At 39.6% G+C, this 18,233-nt stretch overlaps 1 pseudogene; it reads left to right on the top strand.

The window, feature by feature from the left end:
* LOC109275839 (52 kDa repressor of the inhibitor of the protein kinase-like) overlaps window positions 1-18,233 on the top strand; it is a 94,110-nt pseudogene that overhangs the window by 73,047 nt on the left and 2,830 nt on the right.

Raw genomic sequence — 18,233 nt, 5'->3', positions numbered from 1 at the left:
CACGAGATCTCATCTTACAAACTGTGAAATCATGACCTGAACCAAAACCAAGTCAGACACTTAACTGACTGAGCCACTCAGGTGCCCCAGAGGTGTCCTAATTTAAAAAATTGACTTATAATTTGGTTTTATTTGCTAAAAAATGAGTAAGTCAGGACCTAGAAACATCTGCTGTTATAAAAGCTTTTCTAGATCATTGGGCAACTGATAGAGCTTCAAGTTCAATTTGCTTAACATCCACGGAGCACCTGCCATGTACTGGGTGCCAGTGTAGAAGTAAAAAATGTAAGTAAAGGATGTTGTAGTAGGAAGGGGCCTTAGAAATCACATAGCCTATTGGTTGTCACTCTGGATTCCACAGGGACTTTGGGTTCTACCCTGGTTTATCTACAGCCATCACTGGGCACAGGGAAGAAAGGAAGAGACAGGGGAGACAGTAATAGAATTCTGGTTCTCTCCTGTCCCCTTCCACTGGAGCAGCTCCAAACTTTTACTTATTGGCCCTTTTGAAGTTTCTTCCTTTTACAGAGGAAGAAACTTAGGGACAGTCAGCATCTGAGGTGAACAAATGGTGGGTTAAGAAGGCACAAAAATAGGATCCTTCCATTTGCCAAACCAATGAGCTGCATAGTATTCTTTATGCTCTCCATACTCTTTATAGGAGTGAATTTCACTTTCATCATGTTTATGCGATGCTGCAGCCAAGACGGTCATATTGCATTCAGGTGGCCATGTCATAGGCATCAGCTAATGGCCACTGTGGTGACTTTGGGGCTTTTAAGAAATTGCAGTCAGTGAGCGTGATGCACATGGCTTTGACTTTTATTGGTGTTACCTCCTCTGGGATTGTTGCCCATGATTCCAGTTGAAGTCCTGCCTTTCCAGTCACGGTTTCAAAGTTACATTCTTCTTAGTGATAGACTAAGAATTATCATGCAAACCCAATTCCATATCTTCTTATCAAACACTTTGATAGAGGAGAAGATTCTGGGTTGGGGGAAATGACTCTATTAATTCTATTTGTGCTCTCAGACTATAATTCTGTAGTCTTTGGACATAATATTCAAAGAAAAGATACATCTCATTCTAGGTTTCTAGCAATCCAGCTTCTATTGCTTTTATCCATTAAGATAATTAGAGAGCAAGGAGACTCAAGTATTCTATATCAAGTCAGAGGTAAGAACTGTTTAGTTAGTATTATGAAAATTATATTAAATTATTGGGTACGGGGCGCCTGGGTAGCTCAGTCGGTCACACATTCGACTTCAGCTCAGATCATGATCTCTCAGTTTGTGAGTTCAAGCCCTGCGTCAGGCTCTGTGTTGATAGCTCAGAGCCTGGAGCCTGCTTTGGATTCTGTGTCTTCCTTTCTTCTCCCCTCCCCCGCTCATGTTATCTCTCTCTCTCTCTCTCTCTCTCTCTCTCTCTCCCTCTCCCTCCCCCTCAAAAATAAACATTAAAATTTTTTTTAATATTAAGTATTGGCTAGAATGACAAAAATGTGTTCTAGTTGAGCTTTAGAGCCCAAGACATGGGCTTTTCTGCTGTTGGACTGGAGGACAGAGGCAAGGAGGCAGACTTGGACTTTAAGACTGGGAGGCCTTTGCTGAAGCGGAGGAGACAGGGGAAGCAACGAAATTCAATTAGTGGCTGGTAGGAGCAGATGACATCTGCAGCTGGAGGAGATCATCTAGCAGCTGTGGCTGGATCATCATGGTGACTGTAACCCAGACAAGAAAAACAGACCGTGGGAGGCAACCTGCCTGCAACTGCCTTATGCCAGTATTAAAACAATGTTAGGGCTTACTGATTTTTTTAATGAAGGAGAAGAAGTAGATGGATTTTTTTAGATGGATATGAATATGACGTCCATTAATAAAAATCTTTCCTTCCTAGACTTTCCAGGTAGTTTCCTTTTTAATTTTGCTTTGAAAGATAATACAGTGATAAGAATCCTTGTTTGCTCATTTCTTAATGGGCACATTCCATTTTTTTCCTGAAGATAAAAACCTAGAATATAAATTTCTGTGGTGAAGGGTGTATATATAATTAAGGTGTTGGTAGGTAAACAAATTATCTTTTCAAAAGCTGTTGCACTTTTTAAAATGTTCATCTATTTGTGTGTGAGAGAGAGAGAGAGAGAGCATGTGCACAAGTGGGGGAGGGGCAGAGAGATGAGGACACATTCTGAAGCAGTCTGTGTGCCCACAGCAGTGACCCTGATGGGGGGCTTGAAGTCACAAACCATGAGATTATGACCTGAGCCGAAGTCAGATGCTCAACCGACTTAGCTGCTTAGGTACCCCAAAAGCCGTTGCATTCTTATGTGGATTTCTTAACATTTGTTGGGGAATCACAGAAATTAAGGATACATTGTCGCTTCACAGACTCCTGAAGTTAGATAAACTCTCAGGGGCCGGATGGATCATTTTTATTGTATTAGATTTTCTGAGTAATGTCCTTGCCAAAGCCATAACCTCTTCCGAGGTCAGTTCCAGCCTTCTCTTCTGTCCTGTCTGCCTTGTTAATACCCAGGGCCCCTAGCTAGATGAACCACTGAGCCAAACTTGGACACATTTTTTTCTCTTAAGAATTTTAGCCAAAAGGCATAAAGTCTAGGAACTTAGAGAATGTAGCTAGATGTAATAGATCCTGGATCTCTATGGTCATACAGAGTTAAGGAGAAGAGTGGACATATAGCAAACTACATGTTTTGAAAAAAGGTGAAGTAGAAAACTTTTTCTATAGAGGGGATGTAGGGAAAGAAATGGGTGCTGAACATCAGAGACCACGTAGCCTGAGCGAGTCAAAGGTGCAGTCCCTGTGAATCAGTATATTCTGTGGTTCCTTCCATAAGGACCCTCCTCTGCTTTCTGAAGTTTGATCTATTTCGATCCCCATTCAAGACACCTGACTCCAGGTAAAATGCATAGCATTTACTTCAGAAACATCAGGCTCCAAACATAAACAGAGAACTGTATTTTCTGAAATACAAATTGGAACATGCCTGGCAAAATGATTTTTCAGAATGGCACATTTACATAAAAACTTCTCAGACCAGACCTTGTGGAATTTCATTTACCTAACTTCACCTTGATTTATCTAGTACAATAGTCCTCAAACTTTAGCACACATCACAGTTACTTGGGAGGCCTGTTATAACTCAGATTGTGGGACCCCATCCTAAGTTTCTGATTCAGCAGTCCTGGGGTAGGTCCCAAGAATTTGTGTTTCTGACAAGTTCTCAGGTAATGATGCTTCTAGTCTTGGGGCCACATGTTGAGAACCATTGAGCAAGTAAGAATGTGGGAAAGTCCCTCAGAGAAGAAAATGATACTATTTCTCATGTTCTTACTAGTCACCCTTAGGAGGATCTTCTTAGCATTAACTCTTCCCCTTATCCTCTTCTCCCCTCTACTTCCCTACATCTCCCAACCTCCACCCTTGGAAACCCTTTGTCTCAGCTGCTGTATTCTACCATGGGTGGCAGTTATCACACTGCTTGGCAACTGTTGCATGCCCAATTAACTGCCACATCCTGAGGGCAGGGACCAGTGTCTTTCACTGTGTGTCTTCACTCACTAGCACCATATCTCAACATGACAGGCATGAAATACAAAAGTATTGACTGAATGATAGAATGAATGAGAATTCCTTTCTTTTTGTACTGACTCTTTAGGTCCTTGACAAAGTCCATCTCTGGTGGACTTGATCCCTCCATTTCTCTCTGGTAAAACAGTCTGTTGCTTATCTATTTCTTCACCAGTATTCTTAGGATGTAAGTGGCTTGTCAGGGTGGAATAAAGTAGGGTAAAGGAGAGAGCATGTGTGTATATGCACATGCATGTGTGTTCTGTTTTCCTTTTTTTTATTTTAAAGTAAGCTCTAGGCCCAACATGGGCTTGAACTCATGGCCCTGAGGTCAAGGGTCACATGCTCCACTGACTGAGGCAGCCAGACATCTGTTTTCTTTTTATTTCCTTCTTGTTCATGTAGATACAACAGCTGTGTGAGTTGGTGGAGTTGGGCATTTCCACCAGACCATGTACCCCCTTGAAGAATGTCCCATTCATAGATCAGAAAGTTTTATTTTTACCTCTTGTGGCTTACAACTCTTGGCTTTGCTTGAGTAGCGATGCATAACCCACAAAACTGGATTGTAATTCGTTCATATAATTTCTTGTGAGTCAAGACATTTTGAGATAGCACAAAAAAGTATTAGACTAAGAATCAGCAATTCTGGATTCTAGTCTTAACTTAACCTTTAATTAGTTACATGCCCTTAGCCGAGTCTCCTAATTTGATTTTTCAATGAAGGCATTAATAAAAATAATCTAAATATTCTTTCCAAATCTTAACACTCTCAGCATCTGTGAGTTGAGAGGAATGTGTTCTCAAAAGTGTGACATGCTTTAGGCATATATTTATTTTGCATATTCAGGTGTGGCCCATATGTCCTTTTAGATGGTAAAGAGATCATTTGGTGAAATAAAGACATTCCAAAGGGCTATACATAAAGTTGTGTTGCAGGCAGTCCTGTGTCTTTGGCTATTCTAGGAGTAAATGAAAAAGAGGATAAAGAGGAACCAGTTAGAAGAGATACTTTGCATTTATTCCCATGAAGAAGGAAGCTTGAGTTCTTGCCCAGGTCTGAGTATTTAATTTTTCAGTAAGCAAGAACCAGATCCATCAACACATCCTCTTCTTTGAATATTTATGGTTTGCTCTATATCTTGTCCCTGTGGAATTTCCTGAGCAAAGAGATTGTATGTTTGACTCTTGAAGAAGATAATGTGATCTCAGAAATATGCTATTTGGCATCCGAATAAAGTCCAGATTTAAAGTATCAGCTTGGTCACTTGCTAACTTCTTCCAAATGTCCAGCTGTTATCATTACAATATATCATGTCTTAGTCTTGGGAAGTATAGTTTACAGCCATGTCACAATGGCAGAATAGTTGGTAAGAATGTTTTTTCTGAGTATTTGACTTGTTAAAGAAAAATAATTTGGGGGAAGTGATGGTGAGGGTGGAGATACATATTTTCATGGTGATGAAGCCACAGCAAATTTCCAGAGGAAGACAAGCTGTCACTTTCTTGACCTTTTGAGATGCCCCATGAAGTTTAATTCTCCATCATTTTTCTACTTCATAGGAATTAGATCTGATTTAAAAAACTGGGCTGGTATATTGTAAGTACTTCCTTTTATGGGAACTGTGTTGAAGGTGATCCTTAAACTACTTGGTGCAACTGAGATATTAACTTACCTTCATTCCCAATGTTCTAATTGTCTTTTCTTAAAAAAAAAAAAAAAAAAAAAAAAAAGGACAAAAACAAAAAAACCCTAAGTCAACTAGATTGAATTTTGGCTGAGTTGTGCCTCCTTTGAATAACATTTCCATTTGGTCTTACTGGGATACTCAGAAAACCTTAAAATCTTTAAAAGGTCATGTTCCCTTTGTAGATGTAGAAAAGTGCTTTTGACTTCCTGGGTCCCTTTAAAAAAACTTTACCAAAATAAGATATACACATATCAGGAAAGTACACATAGCATCAGTATAAAAACACAACTGTGTAACCAGCACTTAGATCAAGAAACAAAACACTGGGGCACCTGGGTGGCTCAGTGGGTAAAGCATCTAACTCTTGATTTCAGGTTAGTTCATGACCTCATAGCCATGAGATTGAGTTCTACAGTCGTGAGATTGAGCCCCGCACTGGGCTGTGCACTGAGTGTGGAGCCTGTTTAAGATTCTCTCTCACTCTCCCTCTGCCCGTTTCCCCTGTTTGTTTGCTCTCTCTCTCAAGTAAAAGCAACAACAACATTGTCAGCATCGCATAAGCCCCCTTGTGCTCTGTTCAGGCTCCTATCTGCTCTCCCCACCAACGATAACCGTGATGTTGACTTCAACAGCATAGACTTCTTTTGCCTGTTTTTATACTTTGATCTTGTTTTGGTCATACCAAAGACATTATTTGCCTATCCAAAAGTAGTCTTTTGGATAGGACTTATTTCATTCAATATTACGTTAGTGAGAATCATTGGGTTATATGTACGTGCCAGTCGTTCTCATTTATGAATAATGTGTAAAAATGCAGTATTTATTTATCAGTTTTACAGTTGATGGAATTTGGGCATTTCTGTTTCTGGCCTTTATGAATAGTTTGGCTATGAACATGACAGGACATGTCTTTGTTGAATAGATATGTATGTGTTTGAGTCGGATATATTCCTAGGCATGGAAATGCTAGGCTATAAGATATGCATAAGTTCAGCTTCACTAGATACTGCCAGCTTTCAAAAGTCATACTAATTTACTGTCTCATCCTTGGGTTCTTTTGACTCGTGTTTGTGGGAGATGCAGGAGAGAAGCATCAAAGGAAAAGGCTTCAAAAGGGAAGGGCTGGAGAGGGTGCAAGGCCTTAGGACATGTTTACACAGCTGAAAGCGGCTGCTGCCGCTGGTAAGGAACACCTTAGAGCCATTAACGTTCCTCCTTCACACCTGACCCTTCCTAGTGTTCTAGAAATCAATTAATTCAAAATTCAGCCTTGAAATGCTAAACCATTAGAGTGATTAACACACTTGCTTAGCTGACTTTATGTAGATAGTCTTTAGCAATTATCCTAATAAAAAGAAGCTTCATTCTGGAGTCGGGCCCTCGTTTGGACTTGAGTAGGAGGACCTTCACTTAACTGCACTTTGTCTGCAGACTCATCTTTTGCGACTCCGGCCATACCCCCTGCAACAGATGTTCCCGAAGGTGTAAAGGAAAAAGGGTAGTTGAACAAGTGGCTCTGATATTAAAGCTGAATTGTGGTAAGCTTTCATCGCTAAGGTTCTGATCTTTCCCTAACTCTTACTTAATGAAATCATAAAGGCCTATGGCTCTTTTGTTCCACTAAAGGTACAAATAATGCTTTGAGCTTCCGTTATGAGATAGGAGATGGTTTAAAATAATTTTTTAAATTGTCTATACTAAAGAAAAATGTAAATATATGAGTCTTTAAAGATTACTCCTCCCTGACTAGTATCAAAAAATGGCGAATGGAACCCATTAAAAAAAAATTTTTTTGTGGTGTTTATTCAATTTGCTTCCAGCTTCCACTAAACTAAGAAAGACACATTGAAATGTGGAAATGTTGGAACCATCCTTTTTAAAGAAAAAAAAATGCTTTTCAGCAAGGGAAACAACATAACAACTATGAAAATATATGGATATGTCCAAAAATATTTCTAAAGGAACTAGAATGAATTTGTTATTTAAATTTTTTTAAATGTTTTTGAGACAGACAGAGCATGAGTGGGGAGGGACAGAGAGAAAGGAAGACACAGAATCTGAAGCAGGCTCTAGGCTCTGAGCTGTCAGCACAGAGCCTGAAGTGGGACTCAAACCCTCTAACTGCAAGATCATGACCTGAGCTGAAGTTGGACACTTAACTGACTGAGCCACCCAGGCGCCTGTAAAAAATATTTCTAAAGGAACTAGAATGAATTTGAATACTACCGACAATAAGGACATTTACTGTAAAAAGAAAAAGACACCCACTAAGTTTTCTTTGGACAGCTTTCTTAGAGAGACTGGAGCACTCCAAATTACTCAACTGAATATTTCTAAATTCTTAGATAAACATTATTATTATGAATTAAGCAATTATAAACAATGTATAAATTAAAGCATTTCAGTGTTTGTTATAGTCTGCATATTAATTTTAGACAAATATTATGGACTACAGTGCTCATATGTGCTATATTTGCATCAGTCCCTGAGGTGATCTACAATTACAGTATTTGATCATATTTCGTATTTGACCTGCAGGATGATTTTATTATATCCAGAAGTCCTTAGGATATGTATTTTTAGCTTTATTTTCTTACCTATTACTATCGGCATGTAATTTATTTCATATAAGTTTCTTGGTTCAGAATGAAGTATGTAATTAAACATGGGTTCTTTGCAAAAATAAATCATATAGATTCCAGGAATGTATTGTATTATGAATGACAATACCCCATCGAGTGTGTATTGTGTGATATGACTCTGTGTACATACACACACACACACACACACACACACACACACACGCATATCAATCCTTGTGGTGTGAAGTAAGGAAAGTTTATTTTTGTAAAAGCAATGCACTATAATATAGCTCAAAGGACCCCTGGGAACTCTGCTCAGATGTTTGGATTTTGTGCAACAAATAATGGTGAGTCAATTAAAGTTTTTCATCGAGGAATGAGATCAGAGGTGTTTTAAGAAGAATGATTCTGGGAGGAGTTGGAGGCAGGAAGAAAATTTAGAAGCCCAAACTGGCTCACATGAGAGAACTCTTGAAAGTCATAATCATCTTTGTAAAACATTATGAACAATTGTTCTATTAAGCTTAAGAATATCATTTCATGCTATAAATACCATCTCAAACCAAATTCTAGTATAGATGAGCTACAGATATGTCAACCTTTTAAGGAAAAGATTTAGAACAAACACATTCCACTGAGAAAAATGAATCCGTGAATTCTCCCCACTCCTGAAAGTCGTAAAACAAAGCCACCCAGATTGGATTTAAAAAGCTGTCTCTGTCCGTCTCTTGGAGCCTCAGTGTTCTACAGGAGTAAACCTTGAGAATGGTCCATTCTACTGTGTCTCTTGGCAACGAGGGCTTAAATGGAAAGGAGGCAACAAGAGCAAGAAAATAAGGGCTATTGTGAAGGAGCTGAGGAGTGGTTGGTGGTAAAAGATGGCAGGAGAGGAGCACTAAAATGTTAATAGCTGTCATGTGGAAATCCTTCTCAACAAAACCAAAGCTTCCATTCTGATTTCAGATTGGTGCTAGATGTTTCTCGTTTGATAATCTTCCTTATAACATTCTTTTTTTAGGGGTGCCTGGGTGGTTCAGTTGGTTGGGCGTCGGACTCTTGACTTTGGCTCAGGTCACGATCTCACAGTTCATGAGTTCGAGCCCTACATCAGGGTCTGTGCTGACAGTGCAGAGCCTGCTTGGGATTCTCCTTCTTCCTTTCTCTGCCCCTCCCCTGCTTATGCTCTCTCTCTCTCTCTCTCAAAATAAAGAAATAAAACTTAAAAAAATAAAATTTTTTATTTTTTTAAAGCAACTAAGTGTTTAGAGACAGAAACAGAGAAAGTACTCTTAGAAATGACGTTTGTCTTATCTCTCAGTGTTCATGCTAGATTGCTAGTGTTCAGAATCATGGAAGCATATGAATTAGGCTTTTGGAAAAACCAACCTCCTCGCTTAAGACAAAATGTTCTGTAAAGTGTACACTCCACACTCCTGCATGACATTAATAAATAGGTCCTTAATTATGCTTATGTGCCTCTATTCTTGCGAGGCAACCAACTTATATACAGGAGAGCTGGAAAATCCCAGGTGGCTTATGGTTAATGACAAAGGAGCATCAGCAGCACTGACTAATGAGGTATTGAAAGAATGATACAGCCTAATTTTTGTTAAGCCACTGCACAGATAAATGACTTGCTTGATAGTTATGCGTTGACCTTAATAATAATTGTGCACAAAACAAATAAAAAAAAAACCCAACAGAAAGTTTTTGGCACAACCTTGGCCAGCATTCTTGAGCACAAAGCCAGCTTAAGAAAAGGGTGGAGTAAACGATCTTGTAGTGTCTGCAAAGTAGAAGAAAGTAGTACATAAGCTTTGACACAGCACAGAAGTTGTAATTTTGTGCACAAGGTATACATTGGAAAAGGACAGAGGCAGTGTGTTTTGATGATTGAGGAATCAGAGAGACTTTGGTCTGAGTCCTACCAAAGATTGACTCACCTGAGGCAAACCCTTGGTTTTGCTTTCCTCCAAAGTTAACCATGTCAACCATTTCATGGTTTGGAAGTTTTGGGTTTTTTTGAACTTTTTTTAATGTTTTTTTTTAAAGTTATTTTTGAGAGAGAGAGACAGAGCACGAGTGGGAGAGGGGCAGAGAGAGAAGGAGATACAGAATCTGAAGTAGGCTCCAAACTCAGCTTTCAGCACAGAGCCTGACATGCGGCTCGAACTCACGAACCTCTAGATCATGACTTGAGCCGAAGTCAAATGCTTAACTGACTGAGCCACCGGGTGCCCTGGTTTGGAAGTTATTGTAAGACAGCTTTTAAATATAGCTATTAAAGCTTATCTCCCGACTTTTAAGGGGTTTGTATCTTAAATTCCTTTACCTGATAACGTAAACTTCTGTGGGCATAAGTAGGAGGCAAAAATGCATTGAAAACAAGAATGTTAAATATAACTGAAATATTATTGCTGGAAATGTTAAGTCATCTCTTGAAACATTGAGCATACCAAGAATTGGTTTTGGTCCACCTCAAAAAGCAGGAGGTTATAACCTTCAAAGGAAACTCTCCTAGGAGAGGTTAGGATAGAAAGGGCCAAGCTATGTGCATAATTATCAATGGGGGCCAGTTTGTTTTATTGAAAGTCTTGCTCTGCAACTCTGAACTCGGTTCCCACACAGCCTGAAACTGCATAAATGATGGTGAAGGTAAAGGAAATAAATATACTCCTCCTTACTTGAGAAAAGTGAATTTAAAATCATACATATGGGGTACAATGGAAGAGTCAGGATGTGCCTCATAGTACGTAACTCTAAGGAAACCATAGCTAGAGTTAATGTTTTTAGCTTGACCCACAAAGACTTCATGAAAGGGATTGAGGAAGAATAACTTTTGATATTTGTAAGACATAGTAATGAGATTTGAGGCAAGGTTAAAGGGCTTTTTATTTACATATATGTGTGTGATATATATAACCACATATGTATATGTTTGTATATATAAAATATAACACATGCAAAGTTTTATACATAGGTAGGCATGTGTATATGTTTATATATGTGTGCATGTTTATATGGTATAATAAATACATCACAATGACAGTAATCATATTTGAAAGCAAAATGAGAAAACTGACAGAAATCTTGGGAGTGATTTTGAGGAACCAGTGACATTTTTAAATATATTCATATAGACCTTTAAGTTTTCCTTGAAAACCAGAGTAATCTAAGCAAGACTTCAAGATATTTCCCTGTGTGAAATAAAGACAAGCAGTGGTGTCTTAGAAAAGACTTAGTGCACTCTTAACCTCACATTAAACTTGTATTTTAGGATAATTTTTTGAAAGAATACATCAAAGCATGTGAAACTGGTGCCTAATTATATTGTCATTAGTATACAGTAGATAGTGTTATCATTCTGCATAAAGCACTATGAAATGAGTACGTTAAGAATATTTAATTATGTGGGTGTGCGAAATAATAAAGGAAAATTGCTAGTTAATTGCTTTTCTTAGAAATGCTGTTAGGGGTGGTAGTTGCCCAGCAACATGATTCATCCTAAAGAAATATGCTGTTGGGCTGCTTTCTGCAGAATTATTCTGGGGAAACTAGGAGGGAGAACTAGGACTTGTTGGTACAGATTTCATTCTTTATTCTCTGTAATGTGCCACTGCCTCTGGGAAGCCTTCCCTGACTTCAGCTGAAAGAACTTTCTATGAGCCCTGAATACTTTGCCTGTACCTCTATCTAGTATGCTTCTCAGCACGTGGTATTTTAATTATTATTCCATGTGTTTGTTTCTCCTTCCAAACTGGGAAATTATTAGACACATGACTGTGTATTATTCTTCCCAAGCCCTAGCTCAGGGTCTGGCACAGAATAGGTGCTTGATGCAGGTTGTAGGGTTGAAAAGTCTCTTCTCATAGAATCAAAGGCAGTGGCTGGGGAAAGTGGGTGTGAGCCAAAGGTTCTCCCATTTTGTCCTTTCGGGAGCATCTGAAACAGTCTCATTACCTTTAAAAAGAATCTCCTGAAGAAATTCAGTCTGTTGACAAACTTCTTTGCTTCCTTCTTTTTCTTTTTCTTTTTTTTTTTTTCCAATATATGAAGTTTATTGTCAAATTGGTTTCCATACAACACCCAGTGCTCATCCCAAAAGGTGCCCTCCTCAATACCCATCACCCACTTTTCCCTCCCTCCCACCCCCCATCAACCCTCAGTTTGTTCTCAGTTTTTAAGAGTCTCTTATGCTTTGGCTCTCTTCCACTCCAACCCCCCCCCCTTTTTTTTCCTTCCCCTCCCCCATGGGTTTCTGTTAAGTTTCTCAGGATCCACCTACCCTATGACCCAGCAATAGCACTGCTAGGAATTTACCCAAGGGATACAGGAGTGCTGATGCATAGGGGCACTTGTACCCCAATGTTTATAGCAGCACTCTCAACAATAGCCAAATTATGGAAAGATGTCCATCAACTGATGAATGGATAAAAAAATTGTGGTTTATATACACAATGGAGTACTACGTGGCTTCCTTCTTTTTCTAAATGAAGAAAAGAGAGAGAGAGGGAGGGAGGGAGGGTGGGGGGAAGAAATGCATTTTCTCCTCTTTACATTTCATCTCATCAGAAAAACATCACTTGGAGGGTATGACTATTTAGAACAATAGAACCATCTATAATTCAGGATCAGTTGTCTTTTGTGGATGATTTACATTGTCTTCAATACTCTAAACATGTCTTTTGATCTTCCCCATTTACTCTAATGTGTTATAGATTTGGGTGTGTGTGACAGGAGGAAAGGAAAGTGTAAGTGTTCTACAAAGTAGATGAACCTATTGCCTTCCTAATATAAAGTCCTAGGATCCTAAGAAAAAGTATATAATAACTTTCTCTCTAATTATTTTTCTTGTATGCATTGCAGACTTGGGCACCCATCTATTCTCAAGGGTGCATATCTAATGGGGACATGCCTCATAAAAAAATCTAATTTGGAGTCAACAGGGAAGAGGTAGCCCCACATAATATTTAAGAATGTGAATGTACACATAATGTTTAAGAATGAGAATGAGAGGGGCGTCTGGGTGGCTCAGTTGGTTAAGCGTCTGACTTCGGCTCGGGTCATGATCTCATAGTTTGTGAGTTCGAGTCCCGCGTTGGGCTCTGTGCTGACGGCTCAGAGCCTGGAGTCTGCTTCAGATTCAGTGTTTTCTTGTCTCTCTGCCCCTCCCCCAGTCGTGCTCTGTCTCTCTCCTTCTCAAAAATAAATAAACATTTAAAACATTTTTGGAATGAGAAAATGAATTTTATTAAGGAATTCATGCCTTTTATCAGGAAAAAAGCAGAAAGTTGAAAAAAAAAGTCAAAAAAGTAGAACCATAGGTGGTTTATCATTAAAAATAGAGGAAAATAAAAGTTTGATTCTGAAAGTATCTGTTAAGGATCAGTTGCAGATAATAAGAAGTGAAATAGTTGCTTAGAAAACACGTATCAGCTTTGAGAGGAGGAGGAAAGTGATATGTAAATTACCAACCAGAGCCATAAACCAGCCACAGTGTTCAGCTATGGTGGCACTAGAAGTGGGTAATTATATTGGAAATTATCTTCCCTCCCTACCTGCCTGTCTCTTGCAGACTAAAATGAACACTTGGGGTAACACGTAAGGAGGAAAGTAGGAAAATGAGAGCATATTGCTGACACACACATACATGTACACATGACGAGGCTTTAACGGTAGAGAGGTAATTGTCGATGGATTGCTTTGGAGCTCACCTCTGTTAGTGTTGATCTGGATCCCAGCCTTCCTTCTCTCTCTCTTTTTTTTAAGTAATCTCTACACCCAGTGTGGGGCTCAAACCTACAACCCCTAGATCAAAAGTCACACATTCTACCGACTGAGCCAGCCAGGCACTCCCCTGGCCTTCCCTCTCTAAATCAGTGCCTGGCTCCTTAGCCCAGATGTGTGTGTGTGTGTGTGTGTGTGTGTGTGTGTGTGTGTGTGTGTGGTTGCATGTTAACAGAGACAAAAATTGAGATAAAGACAAAGTTAGAAAGTAACAGTGACATAGAAGATGGGAAGAGATATTTGTTCATTTTTTCCTACCATGTATCGATTATATCCTGGTTGATATTATATTAAAAGGACAAGAAAATGAAATGCCAAATGGTTTAATGTATAAATTCCTAAGCATTTTTTTAAATTTCAGAGATTTATTTTGAAAAGCAGGCTTAATGTCAAAAATTTTCTAACCACATTTGGCTTTAGACTTGCATTGGGATTTCATGTCATTTTCACTTTTCAGTTTCTTGAAATATATGAAATATCTATAATGTGTAGCTAACAACTCCTGTGGAATCCTGTGATAGTCTGGATTAAAACCACTACATTGGAAAAAATAAATTGGCACAACAGTGTGTCAAACGAAGATTCTTCTCTGGGCCTTTCATTCCCCATATATTTGGTTGTTTTTTTTTTAATTTTTAATGTTTTATTTAATTTTGAGTGGGGGAGGGGCAGAGAGAGACAACACACACAGAATTTGAAGCAGCCTCCAGGCTCTGAGCTGTCAGCACAGAGACTGACATGGGCTCAAACCCACGAGCCGTGAGGTCATGATCTGAGCTGAAGTCAGACACTTAACCACTGAGCCACCCAGACACCCCTCCCATGTATTTGTTTTATTTAGTGACCCATATATTTAAGATGTTTCTAAAAAGAACGTAACTTGATATATCAGTATGATAATAAATGAGCATCCTTTGTTTAATTTGCCTTGTTTCCATTCCATCCCTGTAGCACAGACTTTATTTTTTATAATTTTATAGATAAGGAAACCAAGACCCATAAAGTTTAAGCAGCTTTCCTAAAGGCTCACTGCTGGCCACCTCAGTGAATGAGCTGTCTCCTTCCACTACAAGGCACTGCTGAGTATCAGTCCTAAGTCATTTGAAGCTTGGAGTCATGCAGTCCAGGACTTTTGCTAATTCAGCTGATGATGGGAATGGCAATCATGAACAGATACTATTGTTTCCACTTAAGCTGATTATGGCTTTAATTTCATATTTTGTTTTTTTCCCTCTTTAGTACATTCTGATTGCAAATCTGGAAAGTTCTTTCTTAATAAGCTAAATTGCCAGGCTTATGCTCTAAAGTAGTTTTTTAAAGTTTATTTATTTATTTTTGAGAGAGAGAAAGAAAGAGCACACAAGAGAGGATCAGAGAGAGAGGGAGAGAGAGAATCCCAAGCAGGCTCCAAGCTGTCAGCCCAGAGCTTGATGCAGGGCTCAAACTCATGAACCGTGAGATCATGACCTGAGCCAAAACCAAGAGTTGGATGCTAAACAGAGTGAGCCATGCAGGTGTCCCTAAAGCAGTTTTTGAATTATTTTGCAGTACATGTATAATTAGTAGGGGTCATCGTTTAACCCACAAATTTGACCCCTTACTTCCTATTTTAAAAGAGACGTAATGTCACAAAGATGATTTATGGTGATGAGGGTAGTCATTGTTCCTAAGCTCCTTCATCTTGGAGTTGAAGCAGTGTTCTGACCCTTACTTCAAAGCTCCTATAGTTTTCCCAGCAGGGTTAGTAGAAGAAAATGTTATCTGGGTTTCTTGGCAAAACTTTTAGACCTAAGGTTTCATAGTTTTTTTTTTAGTTTCCATCTGCAGACATGAAGATGCTCTCCACTCCTTGTCTCTTTGTTTCCCCTCTCGTCCTTGCCGGATCCCAGCTGGGGATAGTAGACAGTGGCACTTATTTCTTACTATTGACATTAGAGGCGGTGTCTGTCCATTCAGGAGAGGACCTGTGGACTTAGAGGTAATTCAGTGGGGGATGATCCAATGCCAAAGCCAATAAGCATATTTTCTCTTCAGCTTTGACTCTAGTGTGCAAGACTCAGAATATCACCATTTACTTACCTGGTAGGATCTCCATTACGTGCTTGGCTTCAGAGGTGTCACACATGGGACGGACTCTATTGCTTGCTTACTTCTATGCCAGTGTACCCAGCTCCAGGTACAAATCACGTTTGGTGTAAAAGCACTTATGATAGTCTTGTTGCTCCTTGCCAGTGACTTGTTTGGATGAGCATATGAACCTGTTCTGGGAAATAATCTTTAGGTAATACACTAGGAAAATCCTATTGTTGTTGAAAACAGGGTGCTGTGATACTTATCTTAGACCTTGAGGAAAAATATTAAATACATACTAAGGATGGTGGAGCAGAAAATTTGAAGGAGCCTGCATCCTGATGACATCATTGAGCCACTGATTCAATGTTGGGATGGCTTTTCTCTGGTCTTTTTGTTAAGTAATGTCCCTGTGGCTTAAGCCCACCAGTCGGGTTTTCTGTTACTTGCAGCTAAGACTACTCCTAAGTGATAGAATATCCTAAAAGGGAATTGTATATTACATTTTGCTTTTCATAACTTAATTTCACGCTACAGAAGTTCTTACACTATAATTAAAAGTACAGTTTAGTTCTCGCCCGCGCCCCCCCCCCCCCCCGCCCCCTGCCCCCTTGCTGAGCCAGCCAGCCTGGCCTCTCCCCTGAGGCCAAACTTCTGCACTGTCCCCACTGCACGAGGGAGAGCGCTCAGTGAGACCTGGCTTTCTCCAGGTTCCCGCGGGATGCTTCCAGATGCCAGAAGTGGGTGGAGAATTGCAGGAGAGCAGACTTAGAAGATAAAACACCCGATTCACTAAATAGACATTACTGATTACGTGCCAAACACTTTGAGACCTCTATGATCTGTAGAACTGTGCATTTTGCAGAGGCATCGGCAAACTCAAGAATGATTGGGTTATTTTATTTGTCAAAATTAATTGAGGCAGATACTTGTGAAGTCATTGGGAGAGGCCTTACAGGACAGTTCTTTGAGATAATGCGATATCAACAATATTTGATCTTACCAGTCATTTGACCAGTCATTTGATAGTCATTTGTGTCTATCATAGTAGACAGAGAAAATGAATGAAAGAATTGAGTGAAGACTCAATTGGGTCCTGAGACTCTGATACAGAAAAAAATGGATGAAACTTCCGAACAGGAACAAAAACATAAAAAAATAAACAACAGCAATGCTCAGAACCCCAGTGCAGAAGAAGGGGGTAAAGACCAGGATGAAGACATTTTACCTTTAACCCTTGAAGAGAAAGAAAACAAAGAGTACTTCAAATCTTTATGTGAAATCTTGATTCTTGTAGGAAAACAAGACATACCTCTGGACAGACATGAAACTGATGAGCCCCCAGAGGGTCTCTTTACTTCTGGTAACTTTCAAGCACTGCTGGCATGCGGTGTAAATTCCGGAGAAGAGGTTCAAGAAAGCTCTTTGAGACAACAGCAGTTAACGCATTGTTCCGCTCGAAAACACAGCAGAGGCAGATGCTAGAGGTCTGTGAGAGCTGCGTTCGGGAGGAAACCCTCAGGGAAATGAGAGACTCCCACTTCTTTCCATCATCACTGATGATGTAGTGGACATAGCAGAGGAAGAACACTTGCCTGTGTTGGTGAGCTTGGTTGAGGAGTCTCATAACCTGAGAGAGGACTCTATGGCCTTCGTGCCTCAGGAAGCTGATCCAGAAAGTTTGGCTGTGAAATTTCACACCGCGGTAATTGAGAAGTGGGGACTGAACGTGGAATGTTGTCATGGCCAGGCTTAACGCTGTGTCCAATGGATTTTCTTCCAAAATGGAAGTTGTTGCTTCTGGACTTTAGAGAAATATCCCCAAGCTGTCTACACACTTTGCTCTGCCTGTCCCTTAAATACATGGTTGGCAAAATCCGTGCCTGTTGTGGGAGTATCTGTTGTATTGGGAACAATTGAGGAAGTCCTTTCTTCCTTCCATCGAACTCTACAACTGCTTTTAGAGCTTGACAGTCTCATTTCTGTCCTCTTTCAGAGCAGTGAGGAAAAAGGTAAAGAAATGAGGGAAATTTGCCATTCTTAGTGGACTGGCAGGCATAATGGTTTTGAAATTTTAAAAGACCTCCTATAAGCACTTGTTTTATGGTATAGTTTAGACGGTATAGTGATACAAACATTAGATGGAATAACTGTTTAGCTGGTTGAGCATTTGTACTCTGTAGCACAGTAACAGATTTTGATTTCATTGTTACCATTGTTGTTCTTAAAAATGTTCTATCTTTTACAAGAGCCTTTGGGAAAAATCTCGAGGGCAAACCTCCAATGTCTTCTTTGCCGCCGGTAGCTTGGTTGCAGTGCTGTATTCACTAAATGAAATGATGGAAAATATTGAAGTTGATCATGAATTTTGGTCTGCTGAAGCCACAAATTTGGCAACTAAACTTGATATTCAGCTGAAACTCCCTGGGAAGTTCCGCAGAGCCCAGCAAGGTAATGTGGAATCGCAGCTAACCTCTGAGAGAGTTACTATAAAGTAACTCTACCTTACTAT

The sequence above is a fragment of the Panthera pardus genome, unplaced genomic scaffold (assembly GCF_024362965.1).
Source record: "Panthera pardus isolate Hobbes unplaced genomic scaffold, ASM2436296v1 HiC_scaffold_2, whole genome shotgun sequence".
In the NCBI taxonomy this organism is placed as follows: domain Eukaryota; kingdom Metazoa; phylum Chordata; class Mammalia; order Carnivora; family Felidae; genus Panthera; species Panthera pardus.
The sequence above is the reverse complement of the archived record's forward strand: the minus strand, read 5'-3'. Positions and strand labels throughout refer to the sequence as shown.